Source organism: Varroa destructor, unplaced genomic scaffold (genome assembly GCF_002443255.2).
Source record: "Varroa destructor unplaced genomic scaffold, Vdes_3.0 BEIS01000001.1, whole genome shotgun sequence".
NCBI lineage: Eukaryota > Metazoa > Arthropoda > Arachnida > Mesostigmata > Varroidae > Varroa > Varroa destructor.
In genome coordinates, this window is record NW_019211454.1 from 59,974,227 (window position 1) to 59,994,319 (window position 20,093).

At 41.8% G+C, this 20,093-nt stretch overlaps 1 long non-coding RNA gene across 3 annotated transcripts; it reads left to right on the forward strand.

The window, feature by feature from the left end:
- Window positions 1–10,307: 10,307 nt before the first annotated feature.
- On the forward strand, window positions 10,308–20,034 carry LOC147758887 (uncharacterized). Of its 3 annotated transcripts, none has more exons than XR_015318516.1 (4): window positions 10,308–10,784; window positions 12,983–13,246; window positions 16,145–16,273; window positions 19,728–20,034. It is a non-coding gene; the product is annotated as an uncharacterized LOC147758887 (long non-coding RNA). The 3 variants fall into 3 exon arrangements; XR_015318517.1 differs by having other exon boundaries at window positions 10,308–10,673; XR_015318518.1 differs by lacking the exon at window positions 10,308–10,784 and adding an exon at window positions 10,800–11,079.
- Window positions 20,035–20,093: the final 59 nt, after the last annotated feature.

Sequence of the window (20,093 nt, forward strand, 5' to 3'; positions counted from 1 at the left end):
GACCCTTTTGCAGATACTCTTCCCTGAAAATTTGCCAATTGAGACGAGTCTCTTTTGCTACCGCACATCATCTGGCATTTATCCTGACTGCCAATTTGTCAGTGGCAATCATTCTTGTTATCATTTTCTCTCTAGATCCTTCGTGGTAGACGATACTGGAGTCCTTTTTGTCTGTGTGCATCGATGCATATGCTGACCGCGTGGACTCCGCGGCAGTATAAAGCAACCGGCAAACGAATAGTTCGCCTATTTGACCAACTACTCTAGAGCGTTACCCTGCCCACATCCGCTGGTTCAAAGCTCAGTAGAAAAGTCTTTCAGTTTTTGGTTTGCACTTGGACACGCACCCATGAAGGTACAGGCGCAGACCTCGTTACACCACGAATCTTGATAAATCAAAAAATACGTGCCGATAGATTTGTACGAACAGCGTTTGCAAACCTGTGAACGCGCCAGCTAGTGCTACCTATAGTGTACATGAATACAGGGAATTCTATGCGTAGATAAACAAAGCCATATATTTCTCAAGGTCGGCGTTTTTCGAGGTCCACCCAGACTGTCTAATCGCTTCAAATAGACAAGGTGCTTCAGCCACACGTTCCATCGACTAACGTTTCTGATGATCAAACATCTTACTGATCAATCGAACAACATTGACGACACAATCCGGGTCTAGAAGCTTGATAAAAATGGGTATTTTGCAAGCATAGCACTATTCAGCGTTGCGTATCATTAGTTTTATCAATGGCTGAAGTAATCAGAAATCGATGCAAATCTAATGACTCACAATAGCAAACGTTTATCTGTAACCACTTTTCAACATGTGCTTTTTTCGCCGCACGAATACGAAATATTGATCAATAGTGCCAGATCACTATTGCTGGGAATATCGTTTATTGAATAGACATCGGAACGGTTAGCGGTCGTGATGGGAAGAGATTGTTACGAATACGAAGTTTGATGCCGCCTTTACTTAACTTACTGTGTGCCTGAAGTCATCGTACATCATCATCGTACATCAAAATGCTCAGATACTGTACCTTCTTTTGCTAAGCAAAGCTTTGAGAATATATGTTAAACCATTGAAAAACCGTCGTAAAATGCAATAACATAATTTTTATAAATACATCCATACATATCATAGAGAAGAATGACTGGATTTAGTGTATCTATCTGGTAGTTTGAAACGATGCTGAATCGCGCGTAAATGCGTTGCATCATGGTAAGTGTAGGCCAAACCCTGTGCCAAAAAATGCTCTCTGACACAGTTGATTAAGTAGAAACGTCAAAGAATAGTTAAAAACACATTAACGAGGATACCATGGTAAAAAATGAGAGCCATAGTTAGTTCGCCACACACGGGTGCCTTTCAAGCCTCTCGTTAACTTGAACTTACAGTTCAATCGATATGCTACTTCTAGTACTTGTGAGTGCTTATGACTTGGTATAGCCGTTGGAATGGCCTCTAATTGCTAAGTGCTACAGTGATGCATAACAGGCAGCATATCCCATACGGACACCATACCTGTCGACGACTAGTACACCGCAAAGCATAGCGGTTATTTTCGTTGACGCGGGCTCGTCAGGGTTCCTTCTAACGCATACAAGAAGGACAAGAATAATCCATCGACGTCTCCTAACCAGCTCTACTTGCTATTCTCGAATTTTCTTGCATAATAATTGTAGTATAATCTTCTTGTCTTAGCAACACCTAGCGAATAAACTCCCTCTGGCCGATCATGTGTGATGTCTGCCTGTAATAGTTTCTCAAGCCCAGATGCCCAGGTGCCTCCCAGTGAGGGAAGAAAATAGCGCGTAGAAGAGGCTGGAAGGGAAGAAACGGGCATTCTGGGACGTGATGGCAGGGCATAGATAGGGTTATGTGTCGTTCATATGTAACTTGCTGTCTGAATGTGTGCAGAGACAATATATCTGCACGTATGCGAGTAATCAGGTTATCGTACTCATCCAGACCAAGCAAACTCCACCATCGACCGCTTGCCACCCTCGTGTAAATGTCGGTACGTGTAATCAAGTCAGCAGCTTGAAGAATCTTCTTTTAACAACACACCCAGATGCGCATATATAAATCGTCAGAATAAACTTGGGCTAGCCTGGCGTTTGAGAAATAAGCTTGTGTCACAGACGACTGGTGCTTCAGAAAATTATGGTAATTACATTTTGGGATTCGCTCTTTTTCCAATTTCGCCCATTCCAACTTGCTTACCTCCAGTCCCTTTGTTAATTAGCGGTCGAATAAGCAGGCTAACGATCCTGTTCCATTAAGCAATCGAGGCATCGAGAACCACCGTTGTTACATCGAAAAAATTTTATACCTCGAATGAACAAAGGAAAGACTGTCCTACGCTTTCCATGCACTGCCCCAATGCTACCATTCTTTTGAAGTATAAATTTGCCTTTAAACCTGCCAGCTATCTTACGAACAAACACACGGGCATACAAAGTACTTACCGCTCACCCCTTCATTCTTTTCACCACCCCCAGCATCGACTCGATAGCACGATAATTTACGGTCAAGCGTTTTGCCAATATTTGCTTTCCGCTAGCTAGGTAGCTAGAGAGAGCGAGGGGGGAGGGGAAGGGAAGGGACATGAGTGTTATCGGGTTTTAACATCTTCTATCCGGTTGGCTTCAGCAGAAATGGCCACGTTCGCGAGCTTGTCTTTTTGCCGCTGCCTTCCGCTTAAGTGGCTTAAACGATGCCTGCAGTGTTCACACGAGCCACCACTGCGTCTGCTACGACTACATGTTCTGCTCAACTGTCTTGAGGGGACCGTTTCCTAAGCCCTCACCACTTCCTTTCCCCAGTTTGCCTTCACATCCAGCCTGGTGGTCCACTCGCACGTGTTAATAATGGCATTGTAGAGCCATGGCTTACACACAATATTTACTACTGGTAGCGGTGCTACCATCTGTCACCCAGCTATTATCGCCAGACTAGACAGATCACTCAAACTTGTACTTACCAGACGAACAATGAAGAAACCGGTCTATGGTCTAAGAAACCGATAACGAATATGTCTGCTGTTGCAGATAGGGCAGCACTATAGAGCTAGGTGGTTCCGCTATAACCACAAATTATTACTTTACATTGTAGCAAGGCAAATAAAACAGATCGATTCAAGGGATCACTATAAACTGATTAATAGATGAACCACTCCAGTGAACAACTAAAACGTATTGGCCTTCTTTGACAGCCTTCTTTGACGCGCTGGCCGAAAAGATGGTCGATCGCAGAAGGCATAGTTTTTCGTCGCCTTCTAGAGATATTCTTTAGAGAGATACGTTTGCGCTGGAAAAATGATAATGTACAAACAGAGTATTCCTTTCAGAGGTAGCGCATGAAATATTTGAAGCTATGCCGTGCGAATTCTGATTCTATTATGTTGTAATCCGTCTCTGCGGCTCTGATGCTTGAAGATCTCGAAGTACCCAAGGCTCTGAAATACAAAAAGAAAGAAAAAAACACATTCCCGTGTCGGTTGTAGGACAGACTAGAGAAGACGTTTACTTGTCGTTATCCCGCTATTCCTTTACGATCTTTCATGCTGACAGCAGACATATTGATTGTGAAAGTCATTTGAAAAAAATAAACGTGTAAAGCTTAAAATTCGTCGGTTTCTTCGGGCGCCTTTGAACGACGCGCGCATCCTCAACAATGGAAAGCCCGTTTGTTTCGATAGTGCGCCCACTATTAACTTTCAGCTTTTCGCTTCATTCTATAGCAGCCTTGCTTACTTCAATACGTATATTGCTTAGCAATCTGTGCTGCTAGCATTCAGCTCGGCTTTAATTAGTTTCTCATGGTTAATTAGCTTGAAATTTCACTTGTTCTCTCGTCGTAGTTACCCTACTGTTAAGATGTAACACTGCTTCGTCCTACGCTATGTCGAACCGAACACGTGGGGACCAGAAACGGCGAGATAGCACTTGAGCGCGTCACTAGCGTTGACAGAATCCGAAAGGTCTGTTTTTGACGATTCATCTCCAACGGATCCCTTGACTTGATTGAGTCAAAACTAAGGAGCCACTCGGGTGGGATTGAGCTCTTGATAGGCCCGGCTTTTCCTTTCCAATGAAGTCAACTGCCGAATAGAGCCGACAAGCCCACACCGGAATAACTCAGTGCATTTATATGAAAAATTGTTAAGAATTTTTGCAATATATTCCGACCGCGTGTGAGGAGCACTCACATTAATCCGTTTTTGCCCTCGAACTCCGAGTTTAGAGGATGCCCATTTGTCTGAATAAGCTGCCGGGAATGGATCATAGCTGCTGGCCGATAGTCTGGGTATCGTATAGTCGTTTTCGAACACTACAGCAGACGCCAATCTATACAAACCATCATTTTATTTTATTTCGATAGAACTTGATCAATGAACGAGCCGCTGGCGCTTTTAGAATCTGCTGTGCCCGATAGAGAAGACAGGAAAAGCAAAGCTGCTCAGTCTACTCTTGACGGTAACTTTAGCTTACCGCTTTTTTGATTCTTAGTCTACAAGTAGACGACGTATGACGGCTGTATAGTTATTCCTTAACGGCTAAATTTAGATACGACTGTCTTAGTGCAAAACCACGGGGAAGTTAGACTATCCGTTATGAGTGTGTAAGCTTGCGTGTATAGATTTATGAAGCAAATCACTTTACTGGTTGCAAGATGACGGATTTACGCTGCCACCGGTAGATGTCCATTCTCAAGGCTACGTATATAAATTCAATTGTAATTTAAATCTTGATTATATGCAAATAGTACCTAAAGTTTCAATTTCTTATATATTATTAGGCGTCTTTGCAGTAACAGAACGCTCGTTCTCTACGCAAAACCGTTATTAGCAAGCAATACGCATCCGTTGTTGAGGGGCCTTTTTTGCGACAATGGCCTTAGGCCGTATTCAAGCAATTATTTTTGGACACAACGAGTGCGATTATGTAGTTCTCGCTAGTGATTCATTACTTTTTGACCACTGTATAGGCTCGTTCATTATTCCTATATATCGAAGTTTACCTAACGAAACGGATAACATTTTTCCTGTGTAAACATCTTGTTTTTGTCGAATTCAAGATACAGTGACAAAGTATGATCGAGTGCTCCAATATACGTTTATAAAAATACGTAGCTAGCTCAAATAATTGATACGACAGTTTTATTAAAGTCTTTCTTCACAATATTCTTTGACTGTGGATGAATTGGACATGTATGATCGAGCAATCTGGTCTTTTACAGATGATTTTAGCCACAGCGCGTGAAATAAAATACATAGCTGAATTCCCTCAATTTTTGAGAAAAGTCCTGGGAGGGAAATACTATATTCTAGTACGATTTTTATCACGGTTGTGTAAGTAGCGAACGACCGACAAAAATCTTTTGCTTTACTAATCCCGCGTTTTTGAAGCGTTCTCGCCCGTCACGAAGGCAATCCTCACGCTTAAAACAACTTGAAAATAGCGTTCTATCCATATCATTTGTATAGGACAATTTAAGAATGAATTTACTCGTTCGTAGGTAAAGTTGTTCGTCAGTGAATACTGCATGCACTTTGTTGAAGTACTCCGTTTATGGATCAATAATAACACTCTAATTGTACATGGAACTGCATACATGGTGCTCGTATAGGAACAATTGCAGTGCCTTTTTTACGTCCTGAATACTACGCAGCGTTATGGACCCATGCCTATAGATTCTGATCCCCTATTCGCTGCTGTTCTTCCAAACTTCGGTAGTCTCTCGTAAATTCCTCTCCAATGGACTATTATTCAAACACTATATGCATTTACAGGATGACCGCAACGACGCTGCTACCAGCAGCCAAATCTATTCGGTTGTAGGAAGCCGTCGTGAAGTCGTCTCTGACAAAAATCCTACTATTTGAAAATACTTTCCAAAATCCTTTTCATTTCACTAACTTACTCCGTTATGAAAAAAAAGCTACTATCTTCTGTGCACGACAGCACTGTTCTTTTTTATGGGTCCTTAAATAACGTGGGATATAGAAGCAGTTCTTTATTAACGAGTAGCTACTTATAGACCACTGAATACATACGTAGCGTTTAACCCTTTGGCGTTATTCAGGTAATCAATAATATTAACGCAGCAGCAGTGGCCTAGGAAGGCCTCAGTTGAGTGCAGCGGTGCGCGGCGAAATGTTTGCGCCCTGTTCGGGGAAAGACTGTCCCGTCTCTATTTTACTGTTTATTGGATATTATTTGCCCAGCTCAATCCATAACCCCGTTAGAACCTGTAGTGCTTATGGCCAGAGCTACTGAGGTCTCGTTAAGGGCCTGAGAGAATCAATGGTATGTGATACGCAAAAGACCTTTCGCGGAAATGCCCCCCCATGAACAACCCTTACTCCAAGGACCGGTAAAAAACTCTTCGGGGGACATTTAAAGGTTACATTCAGAAGTATGCCATAACTTCAATGGAATGTACTACACGGAATAGTGCAATACATGCACACATTATACAAGCCAGTGTGTACTGTCGTCAAGAGCGCTAAATAGAAGAAAAGAAGGAAAATAGCTCGTCGTTCAGGGGCCATAAATCTCTTTCTCTCTGGCTATATCTCTCAGCTCTGTTTTTGCTTTGTCAATAAATACATGTCTATGAATCGCTGCTGGATACAGGATGCGATTTATTTTAGAGGCCCTTTCCTCTGTTAAGACAACTGAACAGGGCATCTGTTGCCAGCATTTTGAATAAATTACATGTTCATTTATTCGAATCAATGTACACCATCCATTTGTAAAGAAATACACAGTCATATATTTTGCAAAATTTAGCTCTAAAAAAGTCTGTACGAAATTTGGTTGCTATTGAGATTGGCCCATGTTGGCCCTTGCAGAATGATATATTATGACTATTACATGAGCCGTGTATAAATGTGCGTCTATCCTATATATTATTTCCTGTTAGATATCAGTAGATGTCAGATAGTAGCAACACGGCTGGGCGATGGAAATATGTTTTCTTTCTTAGAGATAAGGCTCAACATTAGGAGCTGAACTCAGCTTTTCCTAAACCTAAACCTCAGTTGTGTTTTACCGTACTGACGAAATCAGCTTCTCAGCACCTCCACTTGCGATTTACAGAATACAAAGCAACGTACAATTTCCGTTTGAATTCGCTCATCGTGCAACTTAACAGTAATCGTCTGCAACGAGAGCTCCATATCTGGGGCTCCGTCTGGCCACGTTATGTCTCTTTGCTCGCTTCGTTATCCATAGAAATTGTGAGCACTATTCGATGCTTTAGGAAGTCATGCGTATTAGCAGAATCAAGCGGCAGTGTGTTCCGCGAAAAAAATCTGTTCGAGCTTAAGACCTCCATGACATGGACGACGTTGAACGAGTTCGGAGAAAAACGGGCACTGGAAAGCTCATAACTTCGCAACGCAAGAAATCTATTCTTTTATTCGTCTTTGTTAAAACATATATCTAGGCCGAAATAGTAACGGATACACACGGCGCCTTAGCTGAGCTCCTAGGGACCTTTTCTCATAGCTGCGGATACATACTATGGCTACTTCTATTTCATTTTGAGACAGTCACATTTGTTTTGCCGTCGCCGTCAAGACCTTTAGCATCCTAATATTCATCAGTTATATGTCTCCTAGGTTTCAGTAGTAGAATTTGAGTCTCGTTTTTTTGCCGGTTTTGTATAAAAAGGTTCCATGTGATAATTCTTCAGTAATGTAAAAATAACACGTTTGTGAACTTGCTTCCTTTCGGGGAGGGGAGGGGAGGGGAGGGGCAAACCCCCTGGGAAAGCGAGCTATTTAGTGTGGCAAAAAATTGTCGTCTTTTTCGTCGTCGGGAAAAGCAATAATGTATCTTCCGGACGCCTTCTCAAAGGAGAAAACACTAAATCGTTTTTTGACAGCGGCATACTTTCTCTCTTAGAGCATCATTTACACGCACAGTTATACGTATAACAGCTGTACTATTAAACTGACTACTATGATAATTATATAGTGGCACTGTTTTTCTAGAATTTCTTATTTGTAACCCTTTAATCCTAAGTGGTCCGATGTAGACAGCGCACAATGAAAATACTTGCTGGTGTAATTTTCTACACAAACCTGGCCTTGGAGTCTCATGAATAATGTTACCTTTATGACAATTTTGCTTTTTAAAACCTCACGTCCTGTAATATCACTATGTATGTAACTGTACAACGAATTTAAAACGGTAAATAGTAAAAAAAAAAAAAAGTTAACGCTCATAATCGGGTTAATTACCTACTGGGCGTAATTTGTTTCGTTCTAGAACAATTATTAGAATTATTATTTAGACTTATTAACAGTTCACAGGTAACTGCAACATCGGGTGCCCGTTGGCAAAGCAAATAGGGTCCCTGAATAATTCAAATTTTGTTCAATAGATATCGTCTGGGGCCTACCAGCCCCCTCTTGTGCCCTGCTAAATTTTATTTAATAGGACTTATTATTTACGGCTTTATATCATATTTGTTCCTTGGGTCTATACGTTGACTAGCTACAGTTGGCTGAAGGGATTTTTTTTTACTAACTTGCAAACAACTTGACAGGGAACTCCAAATCTGGCTTGTGGCACGTAACTGTTTCAACCGTCACCAGATACGTTCGAGCTGAGTTACGCCGTTCTATGAGCATGTGAAATAATTCTTAGTCAAATAAGAGATAATTTTAACAAGCCCAGATGGTTTTTGTAGACAGGGAAACAGAATGGGATAGGTGAAGTTCTTACGTGTTCCAGGTGTTCCACAAGGAGACAAGCTAACTACTGTTTAGGTCCTGAGAAGCTAAAGTGCTCTAATGCGAAGCTATTCGGAAGGAGACGTCGTTTAAATTTGCCTGCACGTTTGAAGACGGCGCATGTCAACAAATTACGGATAAATGAAGCATACTACTATTGATAAGCATTACCTATTTCATAAATACCTCGATCATCTTATATGTGTACAAAATGAAGTCTTTTTTCTTTTACGGAGACATGCCGTTAGGATCTATCGTTATTATCGACCCCCTACTTGTACACCAATAATTTCCGTTATAATGTGCTATTTGGTTAGTACTTTATTTCTCTACTTCTAGTACAAAAACCGTTCCAGGGCTAGCCATTTATTCTCTCCATTTAATTCACCTGTGTGGGGTTCGTTGACGCGCCCTTGAAGTTGCCTTATTTCAGTCTAACTATTAATGAGCTATATATTTATATATAACTGGTTTCAATCCATGAAATTATTCGACACCATGGTGCTGATGTTGATTCAGTAAACACTTGTTATACAATACTCCAGCGCTGTTTGTTTTCTTCTTCTATTAATGGCTTTGCTTTGAGAGTGGTGGAACGGGGTGTGGAAGGCTGTGACCCATTGCCGATTGTTGACAGCTGTAATGGCCGTGGTCCTCCGGGCGCTGAATTCAATAGCAGCACAGTGCCGGCCAATGCCTTCTTCGTGGGGTCAGCACCGTTATGTTTGTCTCTGTGTCTGTATGTATTGATGTTGGTGGCCGCGACACAGCAGTGCATCGGACTAATCTCGATCGCCGGTTGATGATCGCTTGTTACGCAAATAGCAGCGCCTTGACGACGCGTTCTTGGCCACAACCGGGTCCATGACCTTTGATGCGAAACTGCAACGGTTACGACGCTAGCGACAACGAACCGCGGTAGCATCGGCCAGTGCCACAATAACCGGACGTTTGAGACGCTGTCACGGAACTTGTGTTGTCGACGTAGCAACTGTCTTCTACGTATTGCTAGCTTGCTCACTTGTCCGGGGTAGGCAAGTCCGGCCCGTGGGCATCAGCAACCACCGGCTGATAGTTGCTACCGTTGCTGCTGCGTTAACAGGTGCCTGTTAGCCGTGCTTCGAACGCTGCTGCATTGAGCCGACACTGCTTGATCCACGTCTGTCACTCGGTCTGTCTATATCTATCTATCTATTGGTCTGATCATTACGGAAGCTTCAACGCAATGCAAAGAAGTTAACTAGTCTCGTTGTTTTGCTTCCGTTTGGTCCACCATAAGCAGTCACTCACGTGGAGGTGCAGGGATATGCAATGGTGACAAGAACACCAACCAACAGCCAGCACCGGTTTCGTGAAATGAGGTATTTGCCTATGTGTGCCGTGTGTGTATGTGTCTGTGTGTGTGTATGTGTGTGTATATGCGTTTGTGTGTGTAGATCTTGCAGGAGGCAGGACACGAAGTCGCGAGGGAGATGCCAGGAGGGGCAAGTGGTGGCTCCACTGGTCCAAACAGCATCACTACTACCGCACAAAATTAAAGAAGATAGAGCTGGCTGTCGAGAAGTAGCATAGCAGCAGTCACAGTTGCAACAGTAGTAAAGCAAAGAACCCGTCTTTGGTTGGGGCTTTTTTGCGATCAAATTCGTCACCGATTGCCTACTGAACAGTCGTCTACCATTGGAAGCGGGCGCATTGATGTTGGCGCGAAAGCGGATTTTTCCACATTTTCAAGTCGTCGCAACTGCTCTACGATAGGGCCCCTAGGGTACTCTTCTGCACGGGCAGCAGCACTGCGCAATTTAGCTAATAGCATCGCAGACGACCGGAATCACTTTGCGGTGTTAAGGAACGCTTACAGCGAGGAAAAGCAACAGCGGCTACCGCTGTGTTGGATAGTTCTTCATTGTGTCTCTCAAAAGTGTAAGCGAAACAAGAAACAAAGACCCAACTGTTTATTTGTGCTGGTCAATGCTTTGCTTCGTAAGAGGATATTAGCTAGAACGGATACAACGCAACCTTCGTCTACCGAATGTATGTCCTGCCACCGCAAACCTACTAACATGACGGATTAACGAAGCTTGTCTAGTGAGGAAGTTTGTTGTTTTTAGCTTGAGTTACATAAGGTGGTTTGTCAATTACATCGAATCAGAGGTAAACGAAGAAAAATGCTGGGCTTCATGATGGTCATGTTCGCCGTTCATTGAGAGTGGTAACACGCCTAGCTTAATCTGGTTATATCAAGTCTGAAGAATCGTCCCGTGCTGTTTTTTGGTTCATAAAACATTTGCCCCGCTTTGGTCTTCACGGGAAGAGCAATACGCTCGAGGTATGTTTTGGCAGCAAAGTTGGATTGCTCTAGCAATAAACCGGTGTTTCTGTCTCCATTTCCTGTCGTTGTGACAACTATCACCTTTAACTCGAACGACATTTTTTGTTTCTTTTTATTTCATTCAGCAAAAACCCAAATCCCGAAACAGAAAAGCGTATATGTGTCACCCACAATACCAACGTGCAACATACTATAGTAGCGTGTTCTACGAAACTACTGCGTTATATGTTATAATCTAAGTCTTCTTGTCACAATAAGCAGCGGAAGCCGCAGCAAGAACAGAGGAGTGTGGACTATAAATAGTAAAGGATACACACGCTACCGATATTGCCCTTATGAAATGCCTATGCCTACCCTTTACCCTTGCGCTACATGTGCCTTAATACGAGCCCATTCCCCACCTTTCTATTTTTTTCTCATTTTGTCATCAATTTCTATGATCTCCTTCATTCTTTGTTTGTCTGCTTCAGTGAAGTTTCGCGAGCAAAACGCTGCTGGCCAAGGTGTAAAAACGAGGGCGCACAGAAGCCAGTTGGCTGCTCTCCTCGCTGCTTTTCTACATCTTGTTAACCCTTTATTCTTTCTTTATCTCATTGCGTCTCACTTTGTATTTAACTCCTGCTAGCCGCTTTACCCAACTCTAACTGTCCTCCATCCTGTTTTGTTCTTCGGAATTCATTCATCCGTTTGGCGGCTCGTGCGTGACTTTCGTGATTTGATTTGGGGTACACTTTTTTTTTGGAGGTTAAGAGCAAATGCATTATGCAGGTCAGACATCACTGAATTGTGTTTTGTCCGGTACCGTGGGACTCTGACCCACTAAACCCTGGACCTCCTTATCAGCTTGGGTCATGGTTCGGGATATGTTTGATATTACTTCGAAACGATGACTTGCAGGAACGGTCATTTCATCATCCTTCCCTTTGAACCATTCCAGTCTATCCTTCATTCTGGCTTTCCTCTTGACCAGATACTCTAGGTCTCGAGGGGGACCGTACTCCCTGTTCTCCTGTTAATTCCAGTTGTGGTGCGTTGGACCCATGATTGTTTCGAGCCTGCCCTTCTACTATTCTCTTACGTCTCATTCTTTCTAGTTGTTCCTTTCTTTTCATAATATCGTCAAAGGAAGCCGTAACTTTGGCCCAGTTCGTCCTGTCTTTTGTCATCGTATCCACCATTTCCTTAGAACTGCCCTTTGTTGCGACTTCTCTGTGTACGTGCTTATCAGTAGGGGTACACTAGAAAAAAAAAGTAAGGAGGTGCAGAGGGAACGTGCACTGGAAATGGAGGAGATCAAAGATGGTACCTAAGAAAAAGGCGGGCAAAGAGTCATAAAAGCTGTCGAGGCCTATAGCTCACTATATTTGCTATAATGCCATTTGGGGCATGTTGTTTTCCTTCCCTGTTTTGGTTTATAGGCCTCCTACCAGCGCAGCGGCAGCACGCACAACTGATATCGCATGTACAGTAGCTGAGATCTTGTCCTTTGCCTCATGCACATATGTCAAATGTTAACTTCGCTTGTTTGGTTTCTTTCAGTTTAAGTAGAGTAGACAATTTTAGGATATCTTTTATACACGTACCTATAATAAACAAAAACAGATCTATTAAGAATAGCGATGAATCAATTTAAGTACATCGAGCAACAATCTCTCATATGGTATCGTTGTACCGGTCTTTCCATCAAGCTTCGATTGAAGACGAAGCTACACTTAGCTAGTTAACCAAAATCATCAGTGTCATTGTCACGTATAAAATTAATTGCGAGTATATCGGAACCGACGGATAGTAACACGATCATTATCGCAATCAATAGGCAGAATGACCTTAAGAGTCTAGTTTTATGCTGGCACACTCTAATACATAGAATAATAGTTACATCTGGAACGTCGTTCTGCAGGCACACTCAGCTCCAGTGACTTCGGTGGCTGGAGTTCTAAGGAGGTGTGCACGGACCCGCGCCTTGCACGATATTTAGGAGGCTTCGCTTTACCAACGACGACGTTGTGAACGACTAACATACCAATATGCGGGAGGTTACCGGCTGGGCTCTTGGCGGGACGCTGATTGCGTTACTGCTTCTCATGACTTCGCCTGGTGGAGATACGTTCATACTTCCTGTGGTCCTCTTCAAACACTTTCCATTATATCACCACCATAAAGGGTACGGACATCACTAACATCGCATGGTAGTGTAATCTATTCGTGTCAAGCTAAATTAGTTAATTCACGCGAATCAGAAGACGGAAACCCGAGAGCGATTTACCAAACGTTGGTCCTTTTCCTTGTTATAAAAGACAATTAGTATCTGGGCGCTTGTCGTTAAACACCTGACACGCTATAAGTCATGCTGCTTCTTTTTTACCTTTTGAAACTACTATATACTAAAACGTAACCTTAGCTGATCGTGGTATTTGGCGGAATTCTGATTTGGTAATATTATGTAATACTAGTATACAAACTGCAAACTTTCTGTGCGATAAAAGAACTATCTTACAAATTTCATGTACGGTACACACGACGTAATTATGAGCAGGACACTCCATCTTTTTCAGACCATTCGATTTTTCTTACTTCATTCTCTCAAGGCTCTTTAATGTTGGCAAACTGAGACAATGATAAGAATGGTCGCAGTGGTAGGAGGTACTGCATTTACTCAGGTATCTACTTTGGTTTACCTAAGGAAAGCTACGATTCATAGAAATAGGCATAATGATTATTTCGTTGGGACATAGGAAGGGGCTCCTTCTTTAAAACCCTTATGAGACTGACTAGTTTATTGGCTACGGTGCCCGCAGTATTCGTAGCCACGTTTGCAAAACGAATGATTTGCCAATGTTTAGATCGCTTGGGGCTTTCATGCCGTAGTCGGATCAACGTGCCCAGACACGTTTGCGTCCTACATCTAGCTAGCCATATTATTCAGAGGGTCAGTGTATATAAGTGGCAATATACTTATGTGCGTTAGGGAATTCTCTTATGCGAAAAGAACGTACACATCACTTCAGAATCGATAAGCAGGACTATTTAAAAAACTATATCTCCTCACTAGTTAATTCCTTTAGCATATTATACGATATTATGCGCAATATTAGAGGGTTATACTATGAGGACGTCATTTCCGCCAATGGCAGTTGCAGTCAAGTAAAAACATTTCTGTTTCGAAGCTAAAGTCGTCGTTAAATATGGTTAAAAGGAATACGTCTCATTTCAAAACGTACACTTTACGCAGGTTCCGGAATACGTACGTCGCCTATTATTCCCGACAAAGGGCCATGCTTATCGTGTGACAATTTCAAACTGGGCAGAGTATGATGACCGCTGCGAAAAAACTTTACAAAAAAGCCCTAACAAAGCAGGCACAAAATAGGGTTAGGAAAATTTCGTATCTGTGTTATTGTGTTGTGGAGTCCTATTTCCCAGAAAACCTGGATCGACCGTGTGCACTGGTTGATTGGAAACTTGATAAAGTAGGAATTGCAACGAATGTCAAAGCTTTTCGAACAGGCTTAATTGTAACGCTACTGTCTTGCTAGATTTGGGTCAGCAGTCTAATAAGCCCGGTGCATATTACTCGTATAGCCTTCTTCAACTCCGTGAAGGTATTCGTGTCTTCAAGTTAAAGTCAACCATGCGTCGTGTGGGTGCTCTATAGTCGAAGAAAAATTGCTACAGCTAGCTTTCGTAAATTATCTTCCCTTGGGGACAAAAAAAATGATATGCTGACAAAGATGAAATATGTATCTACAAATCTATTTACTAATTATCGAAATATTTCCTTCTTGATTTTGGGTCATTCTTGATTGCCTTTCTAAAATTAGTTACAGCAATTCTTGATGATCATTTTACATCGTCTGAATGGCCCAAGTTGTTTTCGTACGCTTTTGCGTCGTTTGAAGGATGTTTGTTGCTTTCTATAAAATGGTGAAATTATCAATTTTTCAAAATGATTTTTTCACTTTAGAGCTCGCGATAAAATTTCGCTATCCGGGGAAAACGATGACAGCGGCTTTATAGAGGAGAGAGAGCCTTTTCGAACGATAGCTTGCACTTGGCCTGCAGCAGATGAATGTTCAGAAAAGAAGCAAACGTAAGTCCACCGCAAGAACTTTCGTTACAACTTGACACTAGTATGGCTATTTTGTACTGCTCCCATTTTGATGTCTTTTGTCATCCTATTGGAGTGAGAAGCTGAACTAGTCCAACATGGCGGCTATTGCCGAAAAAAACCACCTGAAAAGACAATATGGATGCAACAATATCATTTTCTATATCCCGCTGAGGCCCCAGCCTAGTTCCGTACGAGAGATCTTTCTTAGGTGTCCTGTGGCCACTCCTGAAAGGCCGTAATGCCCACACGCAAAGGTGGGTGTTAACATCAAAACAGTGGAACTGTCTGAATAAAATGGCGTGCAAGACGCCTTGGAGATAGTATAACAGAAAAGCCAGATGACTGCTAACGAAGGTGGCGGTTTTCTGTCGCTCGCTTTCTTTCTTATAGACGTTAGAAAAATTCATAAACCCGGTCGTAGTGAAATTCCGTAGGCGTATTGCACGTTTGTTTGCCCCACAGCTACTGAGTAGCAGTTGATAACAACAGATTCCGTCGTTCTCCACATAAGTTTAGGAATAGGCTGGAAAGGTGTCCAGATCTGATGCCTTAGCTTACACAAAAAGAATTCTGCAGGTAGCGAGTTAGACGGCTCAGAAAGTTTTCAATAACTTGAATTTTACGACATACTACTAACAAATTAGCTACTTCATGATCTGGGATTTGGGATTTATATAGACAGCGCTCTTTTTATTCAACAATAGTTATCTGTTTTTGAGGCGGTTACGGTTTTTAGGCGATCTATGAGCACAGAGATGATTCAAACTGGCTTCTGCAATCATGTACTTACTCATCGAATCGGTCAAAAACTATCTACGATAATACTAAGTTACCTTTGTAGATAAAGTAAGTTACGTCAAACGAAATTTTCTACAGTAACAAAATTCTCTCTCTCTCTCTCTCTCTTTGTGTTTGCTTTTCGACGTGTCTCTTTTTCCCTCATTTCCACAGTATTGGAATCCTACCTGTACCTATACCAATCCCTATTAAGCACTTGCCACGTGTCAAGGTCCGAATTCAGCTCGGAGGCAAAAAGAAAAAAACTTACTACCATCACCACGTCTCAGATCATCAAGACTGGTAGGTTAGCTAACGCGAAGCTGGCGAAAACATAATAGAGCAAACATAAAAACACAACGGTGTTATTTCCTCTTTTATTGTTTTATATAAACAAAAAAAACAACGAATATAACATTATAAGGCTAGGTAACAGCAGACTTACATATGCAATGTTCTTAATGAGACTATTTTTTATAGCTTTTTTTGTACTTAATTAGACACCTAGGTGCAATAACGTATCCACAGCACCGTTATTATATAAGTTAAATTATTTAGCAACTGCATTAGCAACATTTCTTCAACAATGGCTGAATACGTAGCGTTTCTTTCTTGTATCGGTGTTCATTTACGTTAGATTATTGAACTCTAGCCGCTAGCTGACAGACCCGTCTGAATAGGCTGACCTGATCGAAGTGTGTACCTAGTCTAGCGTTGCTAGCAATCTGTTGAGAAGTTTAAAGCTTCTCTGACTATGATACACCAAATATGTTTAGCCTTGGAGCCAATCAACACTATATACCTTTGTCCTAGCGTCTTCCTATTAGAAACAGAAAACAGAATATAAAAAATGAAATTATATGACCTGTATATACATACTACAATACTAATGAGACGAACAACTTTTGTACCTGTTAGTAAGAGCTAGTCGATTGTATTCTTGTTTAGGAGTTACGTTCCATCAACAATTGCCAACATAAATATTGAGTAATTTATACCTATCGAAGCGAAAATGCCCTATGCCTATGATTATGTTGTCGCATGCGCAAATTTGCGTCTGTTTTACCGTGCTGGCAAAAAATAATTCTGCATTTTCTAGAAAATAGCTCAGAAGACAAGATTACATTTTCTAACTTGTTCTGCGTGCTTTGCCGTCAGTTGTACATGAGTACATAGACAGATTTCAATTAGCGTAGTTCCCTGTTACTAAAGAGAGGAAAAGTTGATCTTCTTTGCTTGTGGCGCCAACTCTTACTCTTTTTTTTTTTTATCTCTAAACTCAAACCTGGCAGAAGGTCCTTATTTCTTAATTCTCTCACATCATTCGATTACTGTTCTATTGCAATACACCGTTGTGCATTCAAAATACATTTTTTCCCTCATGATAGCAATGGTCCATGGAGGAACACACGTTTGCTTAATAAGTATTCATATCCCTGAAACACCGCCTCGCCTTTTCACGTACGCAATCATTTTGTACACGAGACGGTTGGAGTTTACATAGAGTTCTTGTTACGACTGGTTCACCCGCGCCATGCACTGATGATGAATAGGTTTCAAATTAGTCAGAAGTCTGTGTTTCTAGACGGATGCGCATCCGAAAGGCAGAGTCATAGCATCTGCGGGAACTGTTACCTCTCTCAGTGTGATTGTGTCCCCTCTTTTTTACTCTCGTACTCGAAAGCGTTCCAGTCTCCATTCCCGCCTGCCATCTACAGCGCAAATTTCCTAAAAGGCACATAGCACACAAGCTGTGCTGTGGCACTGTACAAACGAAAGTGAAAATTAATAAAAAAAAAAAACCTATAGCGGCAACATCAGGACAGGAATGACGCCTCTTGTCACGTTGTTGGTCTCTGTCCGTAACTGGCAAAGGCAACGCTGTCGGTGACATTGCAGAAGGTCTGGTATACATTGAAGTTGGGTAGGGTTACGCGGCGCCGCTAGATACAGCAGACCCAAGGTAGGGACTTGAGATTTTGGGGTAGAGTCCCGTTAAAAAAGCATCATCAAACGATTATTACTGGAATGAGGCTCAACATTAGGAATTTTGCCTGTATGCTAAGTACAGGGAAGGAGTACACCACCGTAGGTAAAGAGAAGATATTGGGTAGCTCTTTTCATTTTGGTTAACGTAGGGCCAATTCGGCCGTGAGTTTCAAGGCAGGACAACAACCTGCTACGATCCGGGGGATAAACCGGATAAGGTAAATGTACTGTTTTCAACCTTTTACTGATAAAAAGAGCCCCATGCCATTATTTAGGCCTCGAAATGTTTAAAAGGACACTATACATTAATTTTTATTTTATTTTCGTAGATTCAAATCCATATCTTTAAATCACAGTAACCTAGTACACAGTAACCTGAAACAGCTAAAATTCGTCGACCTGTAGAACGCATCTCTTTGGCAATGCTGCTTCAACAGGTGGACATATTTTACATAGGTTAACCGGAGCTCAGTAAAGACCCGTTTTTGCCCAGCTGGTTTTGATTTTTCATATATATATATATGTATATATATATATATATATATATATATATACTTTTATGAGTATATTTCCCATTTGTTTACATCAGGTTTCGTCATAATGACTATGTTTATTATCACTGGCACCTTAAGTACACCACCTAATAAATACGTTTGCGATATGATATTCTTACAATCATTTCGGCGATACCGAGCATTTTTGAGTCCTACGTCCTTCCGAACCCATTCATAAAAATTCACTGGCTAGGGATGATTTCATTTTGCGCATAGATGCCCACGCCTAGTTGTCTAAACTCCTTTCTATTTTAAACAGTTCTATCGTGGACGATATGATCGATGTCGCACTATCAGATCAGTCCATCATCCTATTTCTCTGTCACTTTTAGCCGTATGTTTATTAGCATTTACACATAAAATGACTGCTAGTGGCACTAATCTGACGCATACATGAAGCGGTAAATTAGGACGGGTTTGATTGTCCTGGCTGGCAACCGTTGTTGCAACGTCATATAACGGTGCTGCGTTCGTACAAGCAAACGTATGTGTTTATGGGTTAGTCATAGTTAAAATCATGGCGGATGCTGAGTGCATCAGTTGATGGCAGCCAAGGGTATTGCCCTTATTAAAATTACTACAGTACCATTGATATCGGCCTCTATTGCCATCGGCTCGTATCCAACCTTGAGTAGCGTTACGGCGTTGTTGTTCATCTGGCCCACTCACGACTACAAGACGCACACTGCTATTTTGCGAATATCCTATTTGTAAGTGACTTTTCGGCGCTAAATTCGCGCGTCGGGCACGTTCAACGCATCAACGACGACGATGACCGCGACTACAACGAAACCCACAGCGAAGTCGAATACGAACATTGAGACCACAAGGTTGAGCCCTCGAAAGCGGAGAGGTCAAAGGAAAAGAACAATTGCGACAGATTAGGATAGTCGCTGCAAGTTTAGTCGCGAACAATTAACGTCCTTGTACGAAATTTTGCCATAGTCCTGTTCCCATTAGGCAAACGACCCCCACGTAACTAGAAAACTAGTAAACACAGGATATGATAGCGACCATCGAAAACAGTTTTGAATTTATAGAGATGGGTCGATAGATGGGTCTGGGCTCACGGCGATTAGGCCGTAGCAGTCTGTCTGTGCTTACCATAATCACAGAACGATCGAATATGCACAAAAGTGTTTGTTTCGAAAAAATGTGTCGCTTGTAGTTTCGCTCCTAATCAGTATTACCACTTATTCATATTTTAATTTCAGGGAGTAAGTGGTAATCATTAAGTAACCAAAGCTGGACCATTTGAATACTCAAGTTAAGGCCGCGCGGAAACAATAGCGTAAGTACTATTTATAACATGATCCCATAGCCGTACTTTTTGTACGACATCTACCGTATTCGCTCCGTCGGCTGTCAATAAGGTCAACAAAAAGCCGGGCAAGTAAAAGCTGCCATGCCAACAGTGAGAATGATACCAATAGTTATTATGTGAAAATGCAGATATGATACAACCTACATTTGCGGCAAATAGATAAATGTGTATTTAAAATAAAAACGTTATTGATGTTATGGACGTCGTATTCATTTAGCTTCAATGATTTTAGGATGGTACGTAAAGAATTTAATCG